The sequence below is a fragment of the Trachypithecus francoisi genome, unplaced genomic scaffold (genome assembly GCF_009764315.1).
Source record: "Trachypithecus francoisi isolate TF-2019V2 unplaced genomic scaffold, Tfra_2.0 Lachesis_group7, whole genome shotgun sequence".
Taxonomy (NCBI): Eukaryota; Metazoa; Chordata; class Mammalia; order Primates; family Cercopithecidae; genus Trachypithecus; species Trachypithecus francoisi.
Genome location: NW_022681472.1, coordinates 80679722 through 80702489, shown reverse-complemented (window position 1 = coordinate 80702489; position 22768 = coordinate 80679722). Strand labels below are relative to the sequence as shown.

The window sequence follows — 22768 nt, the reverse complement described above, 5'->3', positions numbered from 1 at the left end:
CTCCGTACTATAGTTTGGATGTCTGTCCCACCAAACCTTAGGTTAAAATTTGATCCCCATTGTTGAAGGTGGGGCCTAAGGAGAGGTGTTTGGGTCATGAGAGCAGATGCCTCATGAATAGATTAATGCCCTCCCTCGGGGATGAGCGAGTTCTCATTCCTGCGGTGGCTGGTCGTTAAAAAAAGCTGGGCACCTCCCTGCCCCCCATCGCTTCCTCTGTCACCATGTGATATCTGCACACATGGACTCCTCTTCACCTCCCACCATAAGTGGAAGCAGCCTGAAGCCCTCACAAGATGCCCAATCTTGAACCTTCCAGCCAGCAGAATTATGAGCTACATAAACCTAGTTTCTTTATACGTTACCCAGCCTCAGGTATTTCCTGATAATAACACTAAATGCACTGAGACACTGTGAAATGATAAGTGATGATTAAAGGGGAATCACACGGAAAAGTGCTGCATCCAGTATTCCCTTTGCGTTTGCCAAGGAAAGACCTTCAACTGTATGGCTTTATGAACCGTAAGTTTCTCCATAAACTCTGAAGCTAATGGAAACCAGAGATGTAAACACTTACTGTAACATGCTATAGCAATATACACTGCTATCATTATTAGACAAAAGAAAAAAAATTGAGATTCCACAATGATTTTTCAGTTTCACTATTTATTGAGTAGTCCTGTGATCCAGGCAACCTGTTGGGGGCAGTGGAGGGCAGGATATTCAGAATGCACCATGGCCTTGTGCCTGAGTCACTTATTACCCAGCAGAAAGACTGTACTCCTTTCATTTCTCTCAAGCTGACACAACTAGGAACCAATGGGTAGTTGGAAAGAAACCAATTTCAGCTCAGTCTGAGAAGTAGCACAGTACAGCAGTGAGGGTGCAGCATCAAAACACCTCTCTGTTCTTCTGTCTGCTTTTACCCTGTGTGTCCTTAAACAGGCTACTTACCCTGTGTTCCATATGAGTATCAGCCCAGATAATGAATATAAAAAAGGATTTGTAAAGTGCTAAGCAAATATTGTAGCAAAGACTGCTATTATTCTTCAATTTCATATTCCCCTTCCTCTACAGCTGGAAACATGGCTGTTCAGAATAAAGACTACATTTCCCAGACTTCCTTGCAGATCAGGAGTGGTCATATGACTAAGTTCTACCAATGGGATGTAAACAAAGTATCATGTGGAACATGCCCTCTGCTTCTGGGAACCTTGTTTAGAGACAGCTGGCCCACTCACTGGGCCCCCTTCTTCCCACCTTCCTCCATCGGTGTTTGGAAAGTGAATGTCACTCCTGAAGCTCTATCTTGGGTCATGAGTACAGTGGCTAAACCCTGGGAGGAGTGGAGTAGAAGGTCTAATGGTGCAGGTCCCTGAGAACTTTGTGGAGCAGAACTTTCGTGGCAGTCCTGGATTAGACTAACTGTGGCTATTTACATGAGAGAGAAATAAATAGCTATTTAAACCACTGTCATTTTGAGTTTTTTATCACTTACAACTGGTCCTAATTCTAACCCATATAAATGTGGTTTGCTATCATTACTAAGGGCATGCCAAAATGCCCTTTCTTACAGGGATATTGTTCAACAGAATGGGATGGACAATGTCAACTCCCAGTAAAAACAACATTATAGGAGAGACTGTGCAAGCTTCCTTTAAGGTTATTACAGAACAGAATCTTCCCTCAGCTAGAATCCAAAGACCAGCAACCAGTGGGCATGAAACCTATGTGCAGAGTAGGATCCATGACAGAAGTCAAACCATATCATGAATAATTCATGGAAAATATATTCCCAAAGCACCTACTATGTGCCAGATGCTCAGGCTGCATGAGAGCTGAGATATGGTCCTGCCCTCAAGTGGCTTACAGTCTGGTGGGAGACACATAATGGCAACACCATGGCATCTATGCACTAACAAAGACATTTCAGGTGCTATGGAAACATGACAGTGGAAAGACGCTGGCATTCTGGTAATGAACCAAGCAGAGAATCAGGAAAGATTTCTTAGAGGGGCATTTAAGCTTGGTCTTGACCAGACATGGTGGCTAACGCCTGTAATCCCAGCATTTTGGGAGGCCAAGGCAGGTGGATCACCTGAGGTCAGGAGGTCAGGAGTTCGACACCAGCCTGACCAACATGGTGAAACCCCATCTCTACTAAAAAATACAAAAAGTATCCAGGTGTGGCGGTGCATGCCTGTAATCCCACTATTGGGAGGCTGAGGCAGGAGAATTGCTTGAACCCGGGAGGCAGAGGTTGCAGTGAGCCAAGATCGTGCCATTGCACTCCAGACTGGGCAACAAGAGTGAAACTCTGTGTCAAAGAAAAAAAAAAAAGAAAGAAAGACATTTCAGCTTGGTCTTAATGGAAAAAATGGGAGTTATCCAGAAAGAGAAGAGAGGAGAAAACATCCCGGTCAGAGCACAGAGCGCAGAGGCAAGAAAATGTTGGTTGGAAACCCAGAGCAGAGGCCACAGTGCCACAGATCACCGAGCAGCCCCGGAGGGAGTGGCCAGCTCAGGTGAACCCCACGAGCCTTCCCAGGTTTCACTTGCCAGAGTGACTCAGAGGATGATGTGGAACTGCTGTGGGCTCCCCAGTGGTTTTTTCACAGGAGCAGCTTCTGCATTTCAGGTCACTGCAGTGAGTAAGGACACAGACAGGCTTTATAGATAGAAAGTGAGACTATATCAAAGCGCTCAAAGCAGGAAGAGAGAGATGTGGGGCAAGCAAAAGAGAGAAGAGCATCATTGATTCCATTTTCAGAGACAACACAAAAGGCAGGCCTGCTACCTCCTTGCCTGTTCTGCTCAGTGAATACAGAATGTCAATCACCAGCTACGTGTCACCAAAGGGTCAAATGGGATCATCACAGAGCCTCCCCGGGTGACTTAGCCTTTTCTTTTACACAGAACTGTAGCATCCCCTGCCGCAGAGTATTTGGACGAGGCTTTGCGACTTCTGAGAGCCATTTCCCACCCTACCCTGCCATCCTGGGAGCATGCCTACCAGAAATCCAGGACACAGTTCACGTCTTCTCGGACCTGCACACACTCAGCCCCTGGCCCAGCTGGAACTCAGCTGATCCCCTGTGTGGATGGTCCAAGAAGGACAATGCCTGGCAGAATGAAACCTCACTTCCTCATGTGTAACCTGACATGAGGGCTCCCCCCACAACCCTTCATGGAAGCACAGGTTTTCACACTGCTTAGATGAGAAACAGAGTTTGAAGTAATTGTGCCAAAGCTCAGGCCAAGTCAGTGACGCTCTTGTCCCTGTGCTGTGGCTGCTAGGAGGAGACGGTATCTCTTCCTGACCCAAACAGTCCCATTTTCACATGGCATATATGACTAAAGACGATCACTCTCAGTCCTCCGGCTTAAGGACAGGGGCATCTAACATAATCATCTATCAGACACTAACATAAATCATTTCATTTCAGCCTTACCATGACTACGATGAGGTCAGAATCATGACACCAACTGTACAGACATTGGGGGAGCTAAAAGTGATTCATCAAAGATCCCAGAACCAGTGACAGAAGATGGCATCCCAAAACCTATGCTCTTTATACTACAATAGAGAGCACCATTGTGAACAATGCAGGTTCCTGGGCTCCACCCCAGACCAGCTGGATCAGAATCTCTGAGGGTGGACCCACCAGTGTGCTCTTAAAAAGCCATTTCTGGCTGATCCCAGTGGCTCATGCCTGTTATCTCAGCACTTTGGGAGGTGGAAGCAGGAGTATCACTTGTGGCCAGGAGTTGGAGGTCCAGCGAATCAGTGAGATATTACTGCACCATGGCACTCCAGCCTGGGCAACAGGATAAGACCCTGTCTCTAAAAAAATTTTAAAAAGTAAGGAAATAAAAAGTCATTTCTCTCCATGATTTGTATGAGTGGTGTAAGAAGAGTGATTTATGCCATATTTTTATGAAAGTGTAAGAAGAGTGATTTATGCCACAAAAGTCCAGCAATACTAGGCAATGGCCCAAGATTCGTCACTAGAGCACGTGGCCTGGGAGGCTGATTCACACAGGTTAAGAACATGGTATCTGGAGCCGGGTTGCTTGGGTTTGAAACCTGGCTCTGCCACATACTAGCTACGTCACCTGGGGCAAGTCACGTATTCTCACTGGGCCTCAGTTTCTTCCTCTGAAAAATTGGTGTCAAAATAGTACATACCTGTATGGTTGTCTGGGAGATTGAATGAGTTAAGTGTGTCAAGAGCTTAGAACAGTGTCTGCCAGAGAGTAAACACCCAAGATGTTGTCATTGCTGTTATATGATTGTCAAAAATGACACAAGAAAGAGCAGAATTCTTGATGCTGTCCCTAAAGGAGGAGGTCAAAAGGCAGAGTTTCAAAGTATTCAGCTGGATGAAGAGAAAAGAGATGAAATAACTAGCTCTTTCTTTAGTGTCTAGGCTGGTTCTTACGACACTGTTTGTTATTCCTTGGGAAATGTCACCAGGAGCAAGTCACTGCAGTTGAGACGGGTCATGAATCATTCTGCAGGGCTGAATCACAGCCGAAGCGTGGCTCACGATGGTCAGGTGAGCCCTGCGACGGTTCCTGTTGCTTAACCGCTGATTCCTTTCCCAAAAACTGAGCTGTGTTTGCTTTTGTTGGCCACCAGGGGGAAACAAATAGGACTTAATTGACCTTACAAAGAATGGTCTTTTTTTTTTTTTTTTTTTCAACTTTTAAGTTGAGGGGTACAAGCACAGGTTTGTTATATAGGTAAACCTGTGTGATGGGGTGTGTTTGTTTGTTTGTTTGTTCGTTTGTTTGTTTGTTTGTTTTGAGACGGAGTCTTGCTCAGTCGCCCAGGCTGGAGTGCAGTGGCGCGATCTCGGCTCACTGCAAGCTCCGCCTCCCACCCAGGTTCAGGCCATTCTCCTGCCTCAGCCTCCCGAGCAGCTGGGACTACAGGCGCCCACCACTACGGCTGGCTAATTTTTTGTATTTTTAGTAGAGACGAGGTTTCACCATGTTAGCCAGGATGGTCTCGATCTCCTGACCTCGTGATCCGCCCGTCTCGGCCTCCCAAAGTGCTCGGATTACAGACATGAGCCACCGCGCTCGGCCGTGATGGGGGTTTTAAGCCCAGTACCTATTAGTTATTTTTCCTGATCCTCTCTCTCCTCCCACCCTTCAATAGGCCCCAGAGTGCATTGTTCCCTCTCTATGTGTCCATGTGTTCTCATCATTTAGCTCCCACTTATAAGTGAGAACATGTAGCATTTGGTTTTCTATTCCTGTGTTAGTTTCCTAAGGATAACAGCCCCCAGCTCCATCCATAGTCCCAGAAGTTCTTCTTAAACTCCTTGATAATTTGGACTATTTCTGCAGCTTTGTTTTCACTTATGTTATTTCTTCAAATGGCCCTACTTTCAACTGCTAGCTTGTTGTCAAGCTCCCAGCTGAATACTTCAAGGTAAAACTAACTCAAGCCAGATACTGTGCTGAGGGCCATGGGAGATAAGAAGAAATACAAGGCATTGTCCTTCCCTGGAGGGCGAGGGGGCGTAAGGAATGCCTGCTCTGCACCAGACACTGTGCTGGATGCCTAACATAAATTCTCTCATTTAATCCTTGCAACCACTACAATGGGCAAGGCCTTATATATTCATTGGTCGAGGCTTGGTTCCACAGGAATAATATTCATGGCACCATTATTAAGTGCCAGGCACTGCACTGAGCCCCTTGGGTGGATTTTCTCATTAACTTCTCAGAATTACCCAATGAGCAGGTGCTACAATTATCTTCATTTTAAGCAGAAGAGACTGAGACTTAAAGAAACTAAATAACTTACCCTCACCCAAGAACACAGAGGTAATAAGACAGATGGAATTCAGATATGAACCCACAGAGCCTGGTCATAGAACCAAAGCCCCCATCCTGGCCGCCTCACTGGTCCTGTCACAGAGCCTTTGACCCTTGCCCACACTGCGTTCTTTCTTCTCTGAATTCCAGTTGCATTTATAGCTTAGCTACTAGGGATTTGTGTTTATTTCTTCTGTCACACACACAGGTACATTTCACTCTCTGATTTTACTTCACTTGCCGGCCCCTTTCAGGAAAAGGATAAGTTCCTTGAAGACAGTGACCCTATCTCATTCTTTTTTCTATATAGCTACCTTTCATTGAGCACCTACTGTGTCTGGCATTATAAAGGGCATTTTCATTGTTTAGATTTGTTCCCAGTGACACTGGGAAGTACATGTTATTATTCATATTTTATAGATGAAAGATTAAGGCTCAGATGTTAGGTGACTCTAGGCCAATGTCACCTAGCTTGCAACTAGAAAATGCAAGACCCCTAAGCCTATGCTCTCCCCATTACCCTAAGCTACTGTGCTCCCCTGTGCTTTGCACAGAACTGCTCTAAGGGGAGGGAGGCCTCTGAACATGAACTTGAAGACATCAGCTGGAGTCCTTGGTCAGTGATTGACTAGTTATGAGACTTGAGCAGGTCACTTCACCTCCCTGAGACTCAAGTCAAACACATCATCTGTCAATTCCTGTCCTAGTACAGTTCCCAGGCTTGGGCCATCTGCTGTCCTCAGTCCTGTCCCACTGCCTCTTGGAATCTCATGTTTGAATGTCACTAATCTAAGATCTCCTTTAGGATAAGAGCCTGGTCGTATTCAGCACAGAGCCCAGCACACAGTGAATACAATATATGCTTCATGAATAAATGAACCAATAAACAAACCAGGAAACTGGCACGTGATGTCCCCGATGCACTCTGGGGACTGGCTTGACCACTTCCCACCAGCGTTCTGCCCTCAATTCCATCGTGCAAATTTGAACAATAAAAAAGCACTTTGTGAATTTTTAACAGGCTTGAAATATAGTAGATACCATGCTGCCTTTCTCTTTTCTGCTCTCACTCTTTTTTCTTCCCAAAAATTAGCCCTGACTATTTGAGGAGAATTCTACTAGTATTAGCACCTTCCCCTTTGGAAGCCTATGGAGAGTGATAATACTCGGTCTCTCCCTTCAATCTAAGACACTGGTGAGGGCCTAAGAGATGGTCTGTCTGGAACTCTGATGCTGGCTCAAAGATGCAGGAAGGATGTGGACGTTTTTCACTGTAGGGATGATATCTGGAGTCCAGCACCAGCTGGAGTCAGAGGTGTGATCCGCAGAGCTGGTGGAAATATTCTAGCAGTACTTCTGATGCTGACTTTGAGGCTGGCCTCGGCTGTGCTTGCTGCTACCCGGCCACTCTGGATTTCCAGCTGGTGCTCCAGCCTGCTGCCAATTCTAAAAGCTACCCAGTACACTTCCAGTGAATTTGAAATGTAGGCAGAGTCCATTTCTGCAGCTTGCAAAGTGGCAAAAGCTAGCTAGATGCTTCCCAGCCTCATTTCCTCTTCTGCCTAGACACACAAGACCGCATTTCTTCTCCTTCCTTGCAGCCAGGGTAGTGGCATCCTGACCAATGCGGTGATCATAAGACGTCCTGAGCTATCACCACATTCTCTTCCCCTTTCACAGTGACTTTGGAGGCCACTTGGTTAAGAAGATAATGTCACAAAATGGAAAGCGCTAGATCCCCATATCACCATTTAGAGAAGAGACACCCTAAATGGGCACATGACCAGCACTGAACCATGAAATAAATCTTTAACCATTAAGGCCCTGAGATTCAATGGTATTTGTAACCGGATCTAGAGTTCCTCCCTCAGACTAACAGACCACCAACAACCTGACTAATTTAATCATCATTATCACTGGTGTTGCCATTATTAGCATGGCTATTCATATAGTGGGTGTTCACTAGGTGCTCTATTGCTAGAAAATAGGTCTTGAGTTCCTATGAGGCACCCACATTTTACTAAGTATTGGAGAGCCCAGTGTCTAAGGTGAGACAACTGAAAAAAGATATGGGTGTGATTTGTGTAACACCCAGCACACAGTAAGTGAGAGTACTTTGATTGTTAGGATGCAGTAGAACACAGTGGTGAAGAATATGGGCCAGGCACAGTGGCTCACACCTGTAATCCAAGCACTTCGGGAGGCCAAGGTGGGCCGATCACCCAAGGTCAGGAGTTCGAGACCAGCCTGGCCAACATAGTGAAACGCTGTCTCTACCAAAATTACAAAAATTAGCCTGGCATGGTAGCGGGTGCCTGTAATCCCAACTACTCCAGAGACGGAGGCAGGAGAATCGCTTGAACAAGGGAGGTTGCAGTGAGCTGAGATCACACCATGCTTTAAATTCTAGCACTAAGAGTTAGCGCAGTTCTCCAAATGCAAGCTCGCTGCCCTGACTTGGGCGCCCTTCCAGCTTGTCTAGGGATGAGCTAACCCTGAATGCCTGGCCTCAGAGGGCTGGTACAATGGAAAGTGCTCGGGCTGATGAACCCCACATGCCCAGGTCTGCCTCTTGGCCCCACCACTTGCCAAGTCACTCACCCTCTTTCACCTTCAGTTTCCTTATCTGTAAAATGGGCTTAATCACACCTTCCTCAATGTGAGGATTAGGATGAGGCCTGTGTCTAGCAATCTAAAGAGTAGCTCTCTGTCCCTTCTCTTCTGCCTTTCCCTGACATGAGGCCAAAAGAGCGACCACCCAGTGGAACACCCAACCAATCAGCAGTTCTCATTGTTATTGTTTATCTTAGGCCCAGATAGGGATTGGGGGTGTGGGAAACAGCTGCGTCACAGCTTCATGATATGGAAATGCCCTGAGGCCTTTGTTATAAACACAGATCCTTGGACTCCACCCACAGAGAGTCCATAGCTCTGGATTTTTAACCAGCTTCTAGAGAATAGTGGCCCCGGTGGTCACCAGGCCACCCTCTAAGGCGTACTACCCTTCAGTCATTGATTCCAACATCACAATATCCACCATATCTTCAAACCATCTCATTATTTTTAACTCAGATTTTATACATCCTTTTTATTCCAATCAACATGCTTTTGTAACTTTAAATAATCTATTTTTAAAAATCCTTTAGGCCGGGCGCGGTGGCTCAAGCCTGTAATCCCAGCACTTTGGGAGGCCGAGACGGGCGGATCACGAGGTCAGGAGATCGAGACCATCCTGGCTAATACGGTGAAACCCTGTCTCTACTTAAAAATACAAAAAACTAGCCGGGCGACGAGGCGGGCGCCTGTAGTCCCAGCTACTCGGGAGGCTGAGGCAGGAGAATGGCATAAACCTGGGAGGCGGAGCTTGCAGTGAGCTGAGATCCGGCCACTGCACTCCAGCCTGGGTGGCAGAGCAAGACTCCGTCTCAAAAAAAAAAAAAAAAAAAAAAAATCCTTTATACCAGTACCATAAATGCAAATAGATTGAAAGGAAATATGACAGGGTGTTTAACAGGAACATGAGCCCTGGAGCCAAAATTGGCTGATAGAAACCCCATCTCTGCTGTTTGCCAGCTATGTGAATTTAGACAGTTTGTAAGACTCCTTAAAATTTCTGTGTCAACATCCTCATGTGTACAAAGGGGATAATAAGAATATCTAATGATAAGGCTGTTGTGATGATTAAATGCTTTGTTGTAAAGCACTTACAACAGTACCCAGGACACAGTAAATGTGAGTTATTCATTTTTTTTTGAGACCGAGTTTCGCTCTGTCGCCCAGGCTGGAGAGCAGTGGCACAATCTCAGCTCACTACAACCTCCGCCTCCTGAGTTCAAGCGATTCTCCTGCCTCAGCCTCCCAAGACTGCAGGTGTGTGTCACCATGCCCAGCTAATTTTTGTATTTTTAGTAGAGATGGTGTTTCAACATGTTGGCCGGTATGATCTCTATCGCTTGACCTCATGATCCATCTGCCTCAGTCTCCCAAAGTGCTGGGATTACAGGCATGAGCCACCATACCCGGCCCAAGTGTGAGTTATTCTTGTTGTGACAATGAATTAAAAAAAAAAAAAAAAAAGTATCACTTACTACAGGTAGAAAATAACCACCAAAAAATGCGTAACTGTGAAAAGTTGTTAAAAGTTCATCCACGCACCATCTAAAGTCATCTGTGTGTCATCAGTAGTAGACATTCCACATTCAGGCAAATACTGTTGCAGAAAGTGCCAAGAAACTCTACCAAGTGGGGCTGTCACCGGGCAAGCTATTTTTGGTTATTTTGGCAGTTATTTTGGTGTTGCTTTAGACCTGATTCTGAGCTTCCCGTTAACCTGAGAGCTGCATGTGTCCAGGGAAAATTCTCTTTGGAATTCACTGCTTCGGTTCATCCAAAAGCAGCTGGAAAACATCTGTGCCCAGGGATTAGGAACTGATTCCTCCTCTGTGGGAAAGAAAGTCGTCTCTCAAAGCAAGTTGCTCAGCAACGGGCTCATTAGCCCTTTGTACTTCTTGAGGTTTGTTTATCTACAGATCTCAACATGCCTCAAAACATTCATTAATGCTCACAACACCGAGTCAACTGAGAATCACAGTCCCCATTCTGCAGATGGGAAAATTGATAGAAAGGGCTATTAAGTGACTGCACTCTTAAGTGACTGCACTCTTAAGTGACTGAGCCATTAAGGCACTGTTGAGCAAATGAAGAGTTGTGGCAAGAAGAAAAGTGATGACTCCTGAGGATCCGGGCCTGCCGTACCACCCCACTAATCAAGCATTCACCCTGGGATGGAGACACGCAGATGGTAGCAGGCCACACGGTTCCCTTTATTGTTCCCATGACAGTGTGGGAACAGAATGGCGTCTTTGGAGAGAATTCCAGAAGTGCCAGGCACTGGGCATTTCATACATTTTTACTGGATGAATATGCAGAGGAAATTTTCACGAAGGAGTCCAATTTCTCCTTCCCATCCAATTTCCCACAAGAGCAGTGAAGATAATTCCAGCAGGACCTAGAGCTAAGCCAGATTTGGTTGGGAAATTTATAGCCCAGAATAACAAACAGGTGTGTAGATAGTGTCAGGAAAGGAGGCCAAGAACATGAAGGCATCGCATCCAGGGAGCAAGATGAAGAATAGAACCAGAAAGCAGGACTATAGCTTGAAACTATGGAAGAGGCTCAAAACAAGTTGAGAAGATAAGATACACAAAGAATCTTCAAAATGTTCATTTCTTTTAACTCAAAAACAAAAAAACTAAAGTTCAAGAATCTCTTCAAAGCAAATATTAGGAAAATTATTTGAAGGTTCCTAAACAATTGTATAAAAATATCTGTAAGCATATTGTTTTAAAAGTGTAATCTAGAGCCAGACACAGTGGCTCATGCCTCTAATCCTAGCACTTTGGGAGGCCGAGGTGGACAGATCACAAGTTCAGGAGTTCGAGACCAGCCTGGCCAACATAGTGAAACCCTGTGTCGACTAAAAATACAAAAATTAGCTAGGCATGGTGGCACACACCTGTAATCTCAGCTACTCGGGAGACTGAGGCAGGAGACTCACTTGAACCCAGGTGGCAGAGGTTGTGGTGAGCCGAGATGGCGCCACTGCGCTCCAGCCTGGGCAACAGAGTGAGACTCTGGCTCAACACACACACACACACAAAAGTAATCTATACGAACAAAAATTAGAAATAGGCCGGCTACAGTGGCTCACGCCTGTAATCAAGGACTTTGTAGGGGTCAAGGCAGAAGCATCACTTGAGCCCAGGAGTTTGAGACCAGCCTGGACAATATAGTGAGAATTTGTCTCTACAAAAAAAAATATATATATATACACACACACACATATGTATATACATATACATGTATATGTATATATATAATCTAAATATTCAGAATTAGGGATCAATTTAAAGAGGTTATGTTACACCAATACTACAAAACCATTAAAAATATTTTTAAGAAAACTTAATTACGTAAAAAAGATCGTCATAAACAAGTGAAACTTCAGGACACAAAATAATTAACACAATCATAAAAATATCAGAATTTTATACTTAAGGAAAAACTGGAAGAACATAGCATTAAAGTATGTAAATAATTTGGTTGGTGGAATTGTGTGCTTTAAATGCATACATATGTATTTACTAAAATGCCAACAATAAGCATGTATTATTGTAATTTAAAACATTAAACTTTTACTGTGAATATTATTGAGACTTGACTTAGGGACTTGTTCTACTCAAGTGAAGGCTATGAGGTTCTAAAACAGATCCACAGACTTAAAGAGGCAGATTGTACCTCTTGCCTGGCTACTCCATGGTGTCTGAAAGGCCAAGGTGCTCCCAGCCCTCTACATTTATGAAAGGCATTACAGAGCATGAGAATGAACCCTGGATTCAGAGTCAAGAGATCTCACTGGCAGTCCTAAGGTAACTCGCTTACCCACTCCATGGCCTTGAGCAAGGCACTTCATTTCAGATTCCTCATCTAAAATGGAAATGACAATGCAAGTGCTGACAACTTCCCAGTGGCATAGTTTGTAGAAAGCACATTCAAGTGGGAGTTGCATCCCCATAGGAATGAGAGAAACAGCATCCTAGACCTTGTGCCAAAGAACAACTTCAGAGCTCATCCTTGGTCAGGTCTGCCCATCCATCTGCATCCTCTCCCTCCATAGGCCACGCAATGAGAATAGATGTCCACAATTGTGACCTTGGAGTCATGTCTAGCTCCCAGAGGACTTTCAGACTCATCTAAGAAAGACTAAATCAGGAATGGGATTCTTAAAAATTTATAGGCCTGACACAGTGGCTCACACCTGTAATCCCAGCACTTTGGGAGGCCGAAGTGAGCGGATTACCTGAGGTCAGGAGTTCGAGAGTAGCCTGGCCAACATGATGAAAACCTGTCTCTACTAAAATACAAAAATTAGCCAGGTGTGGTGGTGGGCACCTGTAATCCCAGCTACTTGGGAGTCTGAGGCAGGAGAATTGCTTGAACCCAGGAGGCAGAGGTCGCAGTGAACTGAGATCGCACCACTGCACTCCAGCCTAGGAGACAGAACCAGACTCCATCTCAAAAAAAAAAAAAAAACATGTATAAGCATCTGTGTTCACCATGGTGACTTGGTGAGTCAGGATGTTTTAATTGGCTGAAACATCCCATTTCCTGACTCAACTAGATTAATATGTGCTATAGGTTGAAAGAATCCCCAAAGTCTATGTGTTGAAAAATTAATTCTTAATGCACCAGTGTTGAGAGATAGGATCTTTAAGAGATGGTTAAGTCATGAAGGCTCTGCCCTCATGAATGAATTAATGTTGTATGTCTCCCAGAAGTGGGTTCTTGATAAAAGAATGACTTTGATCCTCTTCTTTCTCTCTCTCTCTCCCTCTCTCTCTGTCTCACACACACACACACACACACACACACACACACACATGCTCTCTTACCTTTCTGCCTTCTGCCATGGGATGACACAGGAAAAAGGTCCTCACCAGATGTGAACCCCTCAACCTTGGACTTCCCCGCCTCCAGAACCGTAATAAATAAACCTCTGTTCTGTATAAGTTACTCACTGTTAGGTATTCTCCTATAGCAACTCCAAATGGACTAGGACAATATGAGAGAACCACTGATAACAAGTAGTGGAGCATATTGGTTGCTTTAAAGAACATTACTCATAGTCAACGGTTAGCACACATCTGTGCAGTACCAGGAGCTTCATCTTCCAGGGAGTCCTTCCTCAGAGAAGTCCCACTGGCTTGCACTTTTTACATTGCATGATTTCTTGTAATAAAGTGGCCAGTGTATTTCTGACTACACAGAATACACACTGATGCATCAGTGTTGCCTGATAGTCTGCATGTATCTATGTCTCTAAGCTAATAGCTTCTTTAAAAATGAATGGTGGAACACCAGCTACAAAGAATGATACTTACAAGAAAAAGATGGTCCTCAAATCATTTTGGGAAATGAACTTCAGAAGGCAATATACTAAAAAAGGTCACTGTGATGACCATGGAAGCTTTTTTCATTACCCAGGATCTGGGAACACATTTTGGTCAACATTGCTTTGAGGTCCTGTGATGTCTAATGGCACCCAGCTAGCTTTGTCTTCAGAAAGCTGTCCTCTAATTTGTAACTACCTAGCAAATATTCTTCAAGACACCGTCTTCACAAAATACTCTGAATTAAGCATAGATACGGTCAAACCCTAGAGAACGCCCAGGGAATTCCTTTATCCACCTTTATCCCCAGGGACTCATGATTCTATGGCATCTTCAGTAATTAATTCACTGACAACCCACCACCACCAGCAGCACTACCAGCACTACACATGTACACAGTGGTACCTGCTCATGGAAAAAAATGCTTTTGTGTGGTAATTTCTTACCTTGTACAATTGTCTTGCTCACTGAAATGTATGTATTAGCAACTTTAGCCTCCACAGAAGCATCAAACCATGAAATAATCACTGGATAAAAAGTCAAGACCTCAGGGCCATGACTTTGGAGAAATGGCTTAACTTCTCTGGCCTCAGATTCCTCGTTTATAGAAGAGGAGGTTAGACTTCCTTAACTTTCTTTAACTTTCTTCAAAGTTAGACTCTATGCAATTTCACTGAACAAGATACAACAAATCCTCAGAGCTAAGGTTAATAGAAAGGGGGCTTAAGCCATGTGCAGGGTCTATGTCAGATGCTTCATATATGTGACTACAGGTAATGTTCTCAACATATCATGCCTATATCATAGGTAGGAAACTGAGGCTAAGAGCAATCATTTGTCCAAAGTTATAAAACAGAAGTAGCAGAACTAAAACAAGAACTCAGATCTGACAGCTCAGATCTACAGTATGCTGACCATGCTAAAGACCAGAGGTGCGGCGCATGCCCACAAGCCCTCTCTGTGTGATCCACATTGCAGCTACTGCTCTGCCTGTGTGCTGCTTTCTTTATCCACCTGTTTTAGGAGCTTTATAAGGTTCTCACACTTGGGGATGCCTTATCTCATTGAGATGAAAATATTAGGACACCAAGAGAAAGACACCAGTCAGATATTTCACATACCCTTTGGCTCCCTCTGGAGTGCATAATGTTTCCCACACTGATTTCCCCACACTGATTTCAGACCTCTTGCTAAAGAAAGAAATCTTCAATGTCTTCAGTACCTGGTTCCTAAGTCCCAGAGAATCCCTGGTTCTTGGGTCGCCCCAGGGATGGGAGTCAGGTTAGCTGACAACCTACATAGGAGGACGTACAAATATTATTGGGCATCCTTAGCAAAGATGCATGGTGGGGTTAAGGAGACAGAGGGAACAGATATCACTATTCTGCAGTAAACATTGTGGACCCATGGAAAATCCAATCACAATTTTCTTTTGCCTCACTTGGAAAACAACGGAACACTTTTCCTTCATTTTACAATGGAAACATTCATGGCAAAAGGGACAAGCAGGTGGGCTTCCTAAAGAGAAGTCCCTTCGGCAAGGACACCTTGTCTGGTGTTTGTTGACCTCTGTGCAAATGCAGAACCCATCTGCAGGAAATGGGGCTATAGGCTTGTCATACCTGGTTTAAGAACAGTGGCCATGACCTTTCATCTCATCTGAGATCCCACAGGAAGGAAAAAACCATTCCAGGGCATTGCCAGAGACCTCAGGCTCCACCTATTTGTGTATGTTTCCATGGATCTAAAAAGGATAAACATCTCTTCTTTATCATTGTTCATCATTTGGCCAAGAAGGGAAACCAATGGGCCTCCAAAATGCCCTAAACCAACATGGACTCAACCAGTGGTCCCAAATTTCACTAAACAGTCAGTTTAAGACAATTACCTGTTACTGTATCTCTGACTTAGAGATTTATTTTCCTACTGTTTTGTGGACTCATGATTTTTTTGAAGGATATCGGGTTGTGTTATGAGTCGGTCTATTTGTGCTCTAGAATTGCTCAGTCCACCTCTGAGCTCACTGTTTAAAGCCGTGTTTACACTTAGTCAGTCTCTGGCCCCAGTTCTGGAGCCCAGGGAGACAGAGACACACCCAAGCTACGGCTGTGAGGCTGTCCTTGGGTTCCTGATTCTTAACTCCACTTCTAAGAGCATGATTTCTTCTGAGTGGGGCATCCAACACCAAAAGGGGATGGAAAAGGGAAATATGACCTTTTAAATTCTCGTTGCAAAAGCCTGAGTCCCTGGTTGTTTTATACTTGTTGTTGTTGTTGTTGTTGTTGCTGCTGCTGCTGCTGCTGCTGCTGGTATTATTGTTATTGTTTTGCAAGACAAGTTTTCACAAAGTAAAGTGTCTATATTCAAGGAAAGCTACCAGAGACTTCAACCAGCCCCTCAATCACTCATGAATTCAGATCCACTGCATGTGTGCAACACCTGTGAGTTGGTGTAACACATATGTACCAAGGGGAACCCTTAAACCCCCAAATCAACTTTAGACTTGTGGTCTTCAGTTACCTCAACAGTGGAAAGAGATTCCAGGCCCTCTTAATAAATCATACCCATACTCTCTAAGGTGAGCCAGGGAAGGATGTCAGTCTCTGAGAGCTCAAGTTAGGGCTAAAAAAACCCAGCACCGGCTGGGTGTGGGGGCTCACGCCTGTAATTCCAGCACTTTGGGAAGCCGAGATGGGCAGATCACGAGGTCAGGAGATCGAGATCCTGGCTAACGTGGTGAAACCCCGTCTCTACTAAAAATACAAAAAATAATAATAATAATAACTGGGCGTGGTGGCGGGCGCCTGTAGTCCCAGCTACTTGGGAGGCTGAGGCAGGAGAATGGCATGAACCCAGGAGACGGAGGTTGCAGTGAGCCGAGATCACACCAGCACCTCCACTGCCATGAAGATTCCCCTCTCATTGCCAACGCTGAGGGTCCTGGGTTCAACTTTTTAAAAGGATTTGGAGACTTTTCAAGTGAATTCTAGCTTGCCTCTCCTTTCCCTTTTCTCTCCCTAGCCCACCTCTTCCCCAAGCCCCTAAACAGATCTTTGGAGTAGGCAAGGGGGATTATTGAGAATGAGAGATTATTAGAGCCCTGGAGGACTTGAGAAACAAGTTGATCCCAAAAAAAGGAGCCTCAGGGCCTTTGAGTCCTGGCTCTAAAGTTCACCAGCTGCATGATGAGGGTGAACATGGCCTTCCTAACTTCAGTTTCTTTGTTAGTAATGTGAGGGTACTAACACGTACCTACAGGATTAGTAAACATAAAACCTGCATGTAAAACACGAACATCCTGCATGTGACATTCTTCAGTTATTCAGCAAGTGATAAGAACTAACAATTCTTGGGTGCTGACTATGTGCTGGGCAAGATTCTAAGAGCTTCATATATATTCACTCATTTCATTCCCACAGACTCATGGTATAAGTGCTGTATTATCTACACTTTTACAGATAAAGAAACTGATACACAGAGAAGTTAAAAAGTGTCCAAGGTCAGGAAGGTAATACATATTGGACCCAGGATTTGAACTTAGGTGGCCTGGCTCTAGCATACACTCTTAAGTGCCACACTTTATGGCTTCTGCACATATTTAGTAAATATCTACCATGTGTTAGGCATGGGAGTTACAAAGACTAAGACCTAGTGCCTTCTCTCAGGGACCTAAAAGTTTCATAGAAAAGAAAGGCATGTCATCATTAACAGCAACACACAATAAGGGGTATAGGAGAATAAATATGATGTGTTATGGGATCACATAAGAGACACCTTTGGGAGGCTGAGGCAGGCAGATCACGAGGTCAAGAGATCGAGACCATCCTGGCTAACATGGTGAAAACCCATCTCTACTAAAAATACAAAAATTAGCCAGGCGTGGTGGCAGGCACCTGTAATCCCAGCTACTCGGAAAGCTGAGGCAGGAGAATCGCTTGAACCCGGGAGGCAGAGGTTGCAGTGAGCCAAGACCACATCGCTGCACTCCAGCCTGGGCAATAGAGCGAGACTCCATCTCAAAAAAAAAACAAAACAAAACAAAAAAGAAAGAAAAAAAGAGAGAGAGAGACATCTAACCCAAACAGGATGGGTCAGGGAATGCTTCCTGGAGAAAGCGACACCTGAACTGGAAGAACAGAAGGAACAGAGTATGCAAAGAGAGATGATGTGGTACCTTCAGGAAACTGCAGAGGCTCAGCATGGCCAGAGCGTAAAGGCAACATGGGAACAAGAAGAATGATGCTAAAGAGGCAGGAGGGTTGCACAGGGCTGTTATAGAAGCCTCAAGTGCCAGGCAGGGCTAAGCAGCCTGGATTTCCTCCGAGGCAGTAAGGAGTCCTGGAGAAATGCAAAGCAAGGGAGGAAAGTCATAGGATTTAGGAGTTGGGTGTAATAGGGAGAAAGAATACGAAGGATCAAGACTGGAAGCAAAGAGATCAGAGAGGAGGCTATTGCGGCAATCCAGAAATCAGTGATGGGGACCTGGACCACAAGAGTAGCCATGGAGAAGAGGGAAAGAAGATGATTTAAAGCATGAATACAAAGACGTGAGCAAGAGGACTCGAAGCAGATGGGATAGGAGTTGTGTAGAAAGCAGGAGAAGCAGAAGCCAGGCTTCGACATGGAGTTTCTCTGAGATGTTGGCACCACTCACAGAGTAGGAGGCGTGAGTTCAGGCTTCAGTGAGTTGCCTTTGAAGAGGAGATATTCAGTTAGCAGTGAGATATACAGGCTGGGTACACAGTAGAGAATTGTGAGCTTGAACTACAGATTTAGGAATCATGGGAATTCCCTGATCTTAAAGCCATCAGGGTGCATGAGGCTGCTCAGGAAAATTGACCCAACAGACTGTGTAGAATGAGCAGAAAGATAGCCCAGGCCTTAACCTTGAGGAATACCAGAGTCTAGGGGGGTGAGCAGAGAGGGTGAATCCAGAAATAAACACTGAGAAAGCAAAGAGAGGAGGAGTTAATGTGGTATCACAGAAGCAAGAAGGAAGAGAGTTTCTAAAAAAGGGCAATCGATGGCACCTATCTGAACTGAACCGTGCTCCCACCTAAATTCATATGCTGAAGCCCTAACTCTCTCTCTCTCACACACACACACACGCACGCACGCACGCACACACACGCACACACTGAAGATAGGCAATGTGAGGATATAACAAAGAGAGTCCTCATCAGAAACCAAATCAAGGCTGGGCGCAGTGGCTCACACCTGTAATCCCAGTGCCTTGGGAGGCCAAGGCACGTGGATCACTTGAAGTCAGAAGTTCAAGATCAGCCTGGCCAACATGGTGAAACCCTGTCTTTACTAAAACTACAAAAATTAGCTGGGCATATAATCCCTGCTACTTGGGCTGTGGTGGGAGGATTGCTGGAACCTGGGAGGCAGAGGCTGCAGTGAGCCAAGATCATACCACTGCTCACCAGCCTGGGTGACAGAGCGAGACTCTGAGAGAGAGAGAGAGGAGAGAGAGAGAGAGAGAGGAGAGAGAGAGAGAGAGGGAGGGAGGGAGGGAGGGAGGGAGGGAGGGAAGGAAGGAAGGAGGAAGGAAGGAAGGAAGGAAGGAAGGAAGGAAGGAAGGAAGGAAGGAAGGAAGGAAATCAAATCAGCCAGCACTTTGATCTTTGACTTCCCAGCTTTCTGAACTGTGAGAAATATATGCCTGTTCTTTAAGCCACCCCGTCTATGGTATTTTGTTATGGAAGCCCAAGCCAACTAAGCACCCAATAATTCAGAGATGTCAAACGCTTGCATCAGTTGGTGTGCTTGTCTAGAAATTCCAACTCAAATTGACTCACTGTCACACACAACTAAAAAGACCAGCAGTAGGATGACCTTCAAGTAAGGCTTGATAAGGGCTCTGGTTCCCCTTCTCTACAATGGTTCCAGAGCTGTTCTCCTCCGTATGGCTTTCTTCCTGGTAGAACAATGTTTTTACACAGGTTGAGCATCCCTAATCTGAAAATCTGAAATTCAAAATACCCCAAAATCCAAAACTTTTTGAGGGCCACCATGATGCCACAAGTGGAAAATTTCACACCTGACCTTATGTAACAGAATGTCATCAAAAGTCAGGCACATAATACACAGATTATTCAGTTTACTAAATGGAAAAAAGGCCCTCCCAGCCCCCTTCAGCTGCAATGTAGCTTTCCTGCACACACCCAGATATTCCAGCACAAACACACCCACAAAGCGTAATAAAATAAAAACTTGGTTTCATGCAGAAAATTATTTAAGATGTTGTATAAAATTACCTACCTCAGGCTATGTAAATAAGGTGTATATGAAACACAAATGAGTTTCACATTAGACTTAGGTCCCACCCCCAAGATATCTCATTTTGTGTAGGCAAATACTTCAAATTTCCAAAAAAAAAATCCCAAATAGAAACTCTTCTTCTCCCAAGCATTTAAAATAAGGGATACTCAACCTGCAGTACCACTGGGGTTTCCCATTCACATACCGTGTTATCCAGTCCAAGAGAGGCTGAGTGTTTTTGGATAAATTCTGTAACATCCCTGAGCCTTGGTTTTTTCATCTGTAAAATGAGTATAGTTGAATCTATCTCTCATAGTTGTGAGGGTTAAGTGAATCAATTAATGTATTAGTGTCTGAAACTTAACAAATGGACCCTGCCCCTCACAGGTGTCCTCCAACCAGCTGGGAAGAAAGGAGAGAGTGGGCATTGGCAATGAAAAGAAGTGTTTAAAAGAAAAGCTAGATTAAATCAATCATGTCACTCCCTCTGTCAAATATTGTTGATGTCTCCCCATTGCCTGAAGCTTAGGCATGGAATTCAGGGCTCTCCACCTTCAAGCCCCAAACCACTTTCAGCCTTATTTCCCATTGACTTTTACCTTACCCTCTAAAAATACTGGTCTACTTAGCTATTTTCAAAATACTTTGAACTTCATCCTCCTCCCCTATGATCTTCAGTTCAAATCAACATACACACATATTTATATGAGATGCTTTTCTCCCATCTTGTAATTTTAGGCCCGTGTTCTGGCCTACCAGAGTTTATTTGTGTCCTAAATCTGTCAGTCAAAATACTCAGCCTGTTATTTCTCTGTGGCACAAACTTAAAAAGTGTCTCTGTTGTCTCTGAAACCATTGTTTAAAGTGTTGAATGACACCAAACACGGAATGTGTTCTTAATATTCTCTTTTTCCTTTTCTTTCTTTTTTTTTTTTTTTTCAGATGAAGTTTCGCTCTTGCTGCCCAGGCTGGAGTGCAATGGCACGATCTCAGCTCACCACAACCTCCGACTCCCGGGTTCGAGGGATTCTCCTGCCTCAGCCTCCCGAGTAGCTTGTATTACAGGCATGCACCACTGCACCTGGCTAATTTTGTATTTTTTGTAGAGACGGGGTTTCTCCATGTTGGTCAGGCTGGTCTCGAACTCCCAACCTCAGGTGATCCGCCCACCTCGGCCTCCCAAAGTGTTGGGATTACAGTCATGAGCCACTGCACCCGGCCAATATCCTCTCTTAAGGTTCATGTTTATTTGCTAATCCTCCATTTTAGGGTAGATCCTTACTCAGGTAACTTAGATGTGTTATTATCCATCACCCAGGACCCCAATTTGTCCAGGGAATACCGCAACTTGTTCACGAAAGATCCTCTTGAAAGCCATGCTGGAATCAGACTCTCTGCTCATGAGGCTATCATGGTACAACTAGCCTAATCACCATATTCGAAAGAAAATGTGCTTAGCCTTAAGTGAAGTGGCTGACCCATTCCTCAGGATGGGGTAGATTGCTGCAGTAACCGATCAGTCAGGAAATCTCTGTGGCTTAACATAATACAACTTTATTTTTCATGCACACAAAGTCCAAGATGAGTGAAAAAAATTCGCTCTTGTATTTTATCATCTGGGATAGGGTCCTCCAAGGCTACCACAACAACAACAAAGGAGAGGGCTGGGGAAGCAAATCAGCAGATAATTCTGTAGCGCCAACCTGACTCCGAGGGCATCTATGACATGTCGGGGAGAAAATGAATATTTGGTGGCATTAGTCATCTCCGTACTCACTGGGTATGTTGCTCTGTGGGATCTCATGACCATTTTTTTTCCCTCTGCCATATTTAGAAACCCTGATCATCCACCGTAGCATATTCAGCATTTATGGAATCCTCCACACTGAAGTCTTTGGACAGATTCCATTAGCATCAACCACTAGAGTCATAAATGCCAGTACAATAACCTAGATGTTCCCAAATATTGCTTAAGAAGTCCCTTTCATGTCTTTGGAAAAAAAAAAAAAATCTAATCCTCTGACGATTGCAGGATAAGAACACTCAGTTCCAAACTACGTGTTTGACTAAGTCTGATTAATGAATTTCTGAAGTTATTTTTGTTGATCCTCCCACCCTTGACGCCATAATTTGCCTGTGGCAACATGTGTGTAGATTAATGAGGCTTTCAGCAGCTAGTGGAAAAGTGTTCATTACCTTAATTATCCACACCTTCAGATCGAGGGTAACGCAGGACTGTCAGGACACAGCAGGGCATCTGTGCTGAGGAAGAGCGCCTGCAGGGTGGGGCCCAGCCAGGCCGTCATCCTTGGAGAAGCAAGGCAAGGACCTAGGTGAAAGAAGTAGATGCACAGAAGACAAAATGACAAGAGAAGAATAAGTGTGATTACCTAATTGCATGCTGAATTTGCATGCGCTCATTAAGCACCTAGCATAGGTCAACCCACAGTAGCCTGCTTGTTCCTCATACAATTCAGGAACCAATCTGTCTGAAGTCAATGGGAATGGAATGGAAGAAACTTCATCAGGATCAAACAACAAAGCCCAAGTCTATCCTCCTGGACTTATCTGATTTTATATCTCAGTTCTGGTTGGTTCCCACTTGAACCTAAGTCTCAATGACACAAAGCCTGACAGTGTGACTGGGTGCTGTGCATTGCCTCCAATGGCCCCCATCCAGCTCCCCCAAGGACTAATCCTACTTCTGATCCTAGTTGTGT

General features: G+C 44.6%; 1 long non-coding RNA gene across 1 annotated transcript in view; it reads right to left on the bottom strand.

Annotated features, from left to right (window-relative positions):
• The window catches only part of LOC117079378, a 137446-nt gene extending 115031 nt beyond the window's left edge, over positions 1-22415 (bottom strand). The window contains exon 1 of the long non-coding RNA XR_004435405.1: positions 22245-22415. This is a non-coding gene — a long non-coding RNA (uncharacterized LOC117079378). The remainder of the gene's footprint in view (positions 1-22244) is intronic.
• Positions 22416-22768: the final 353 nt, after the last annotated feature.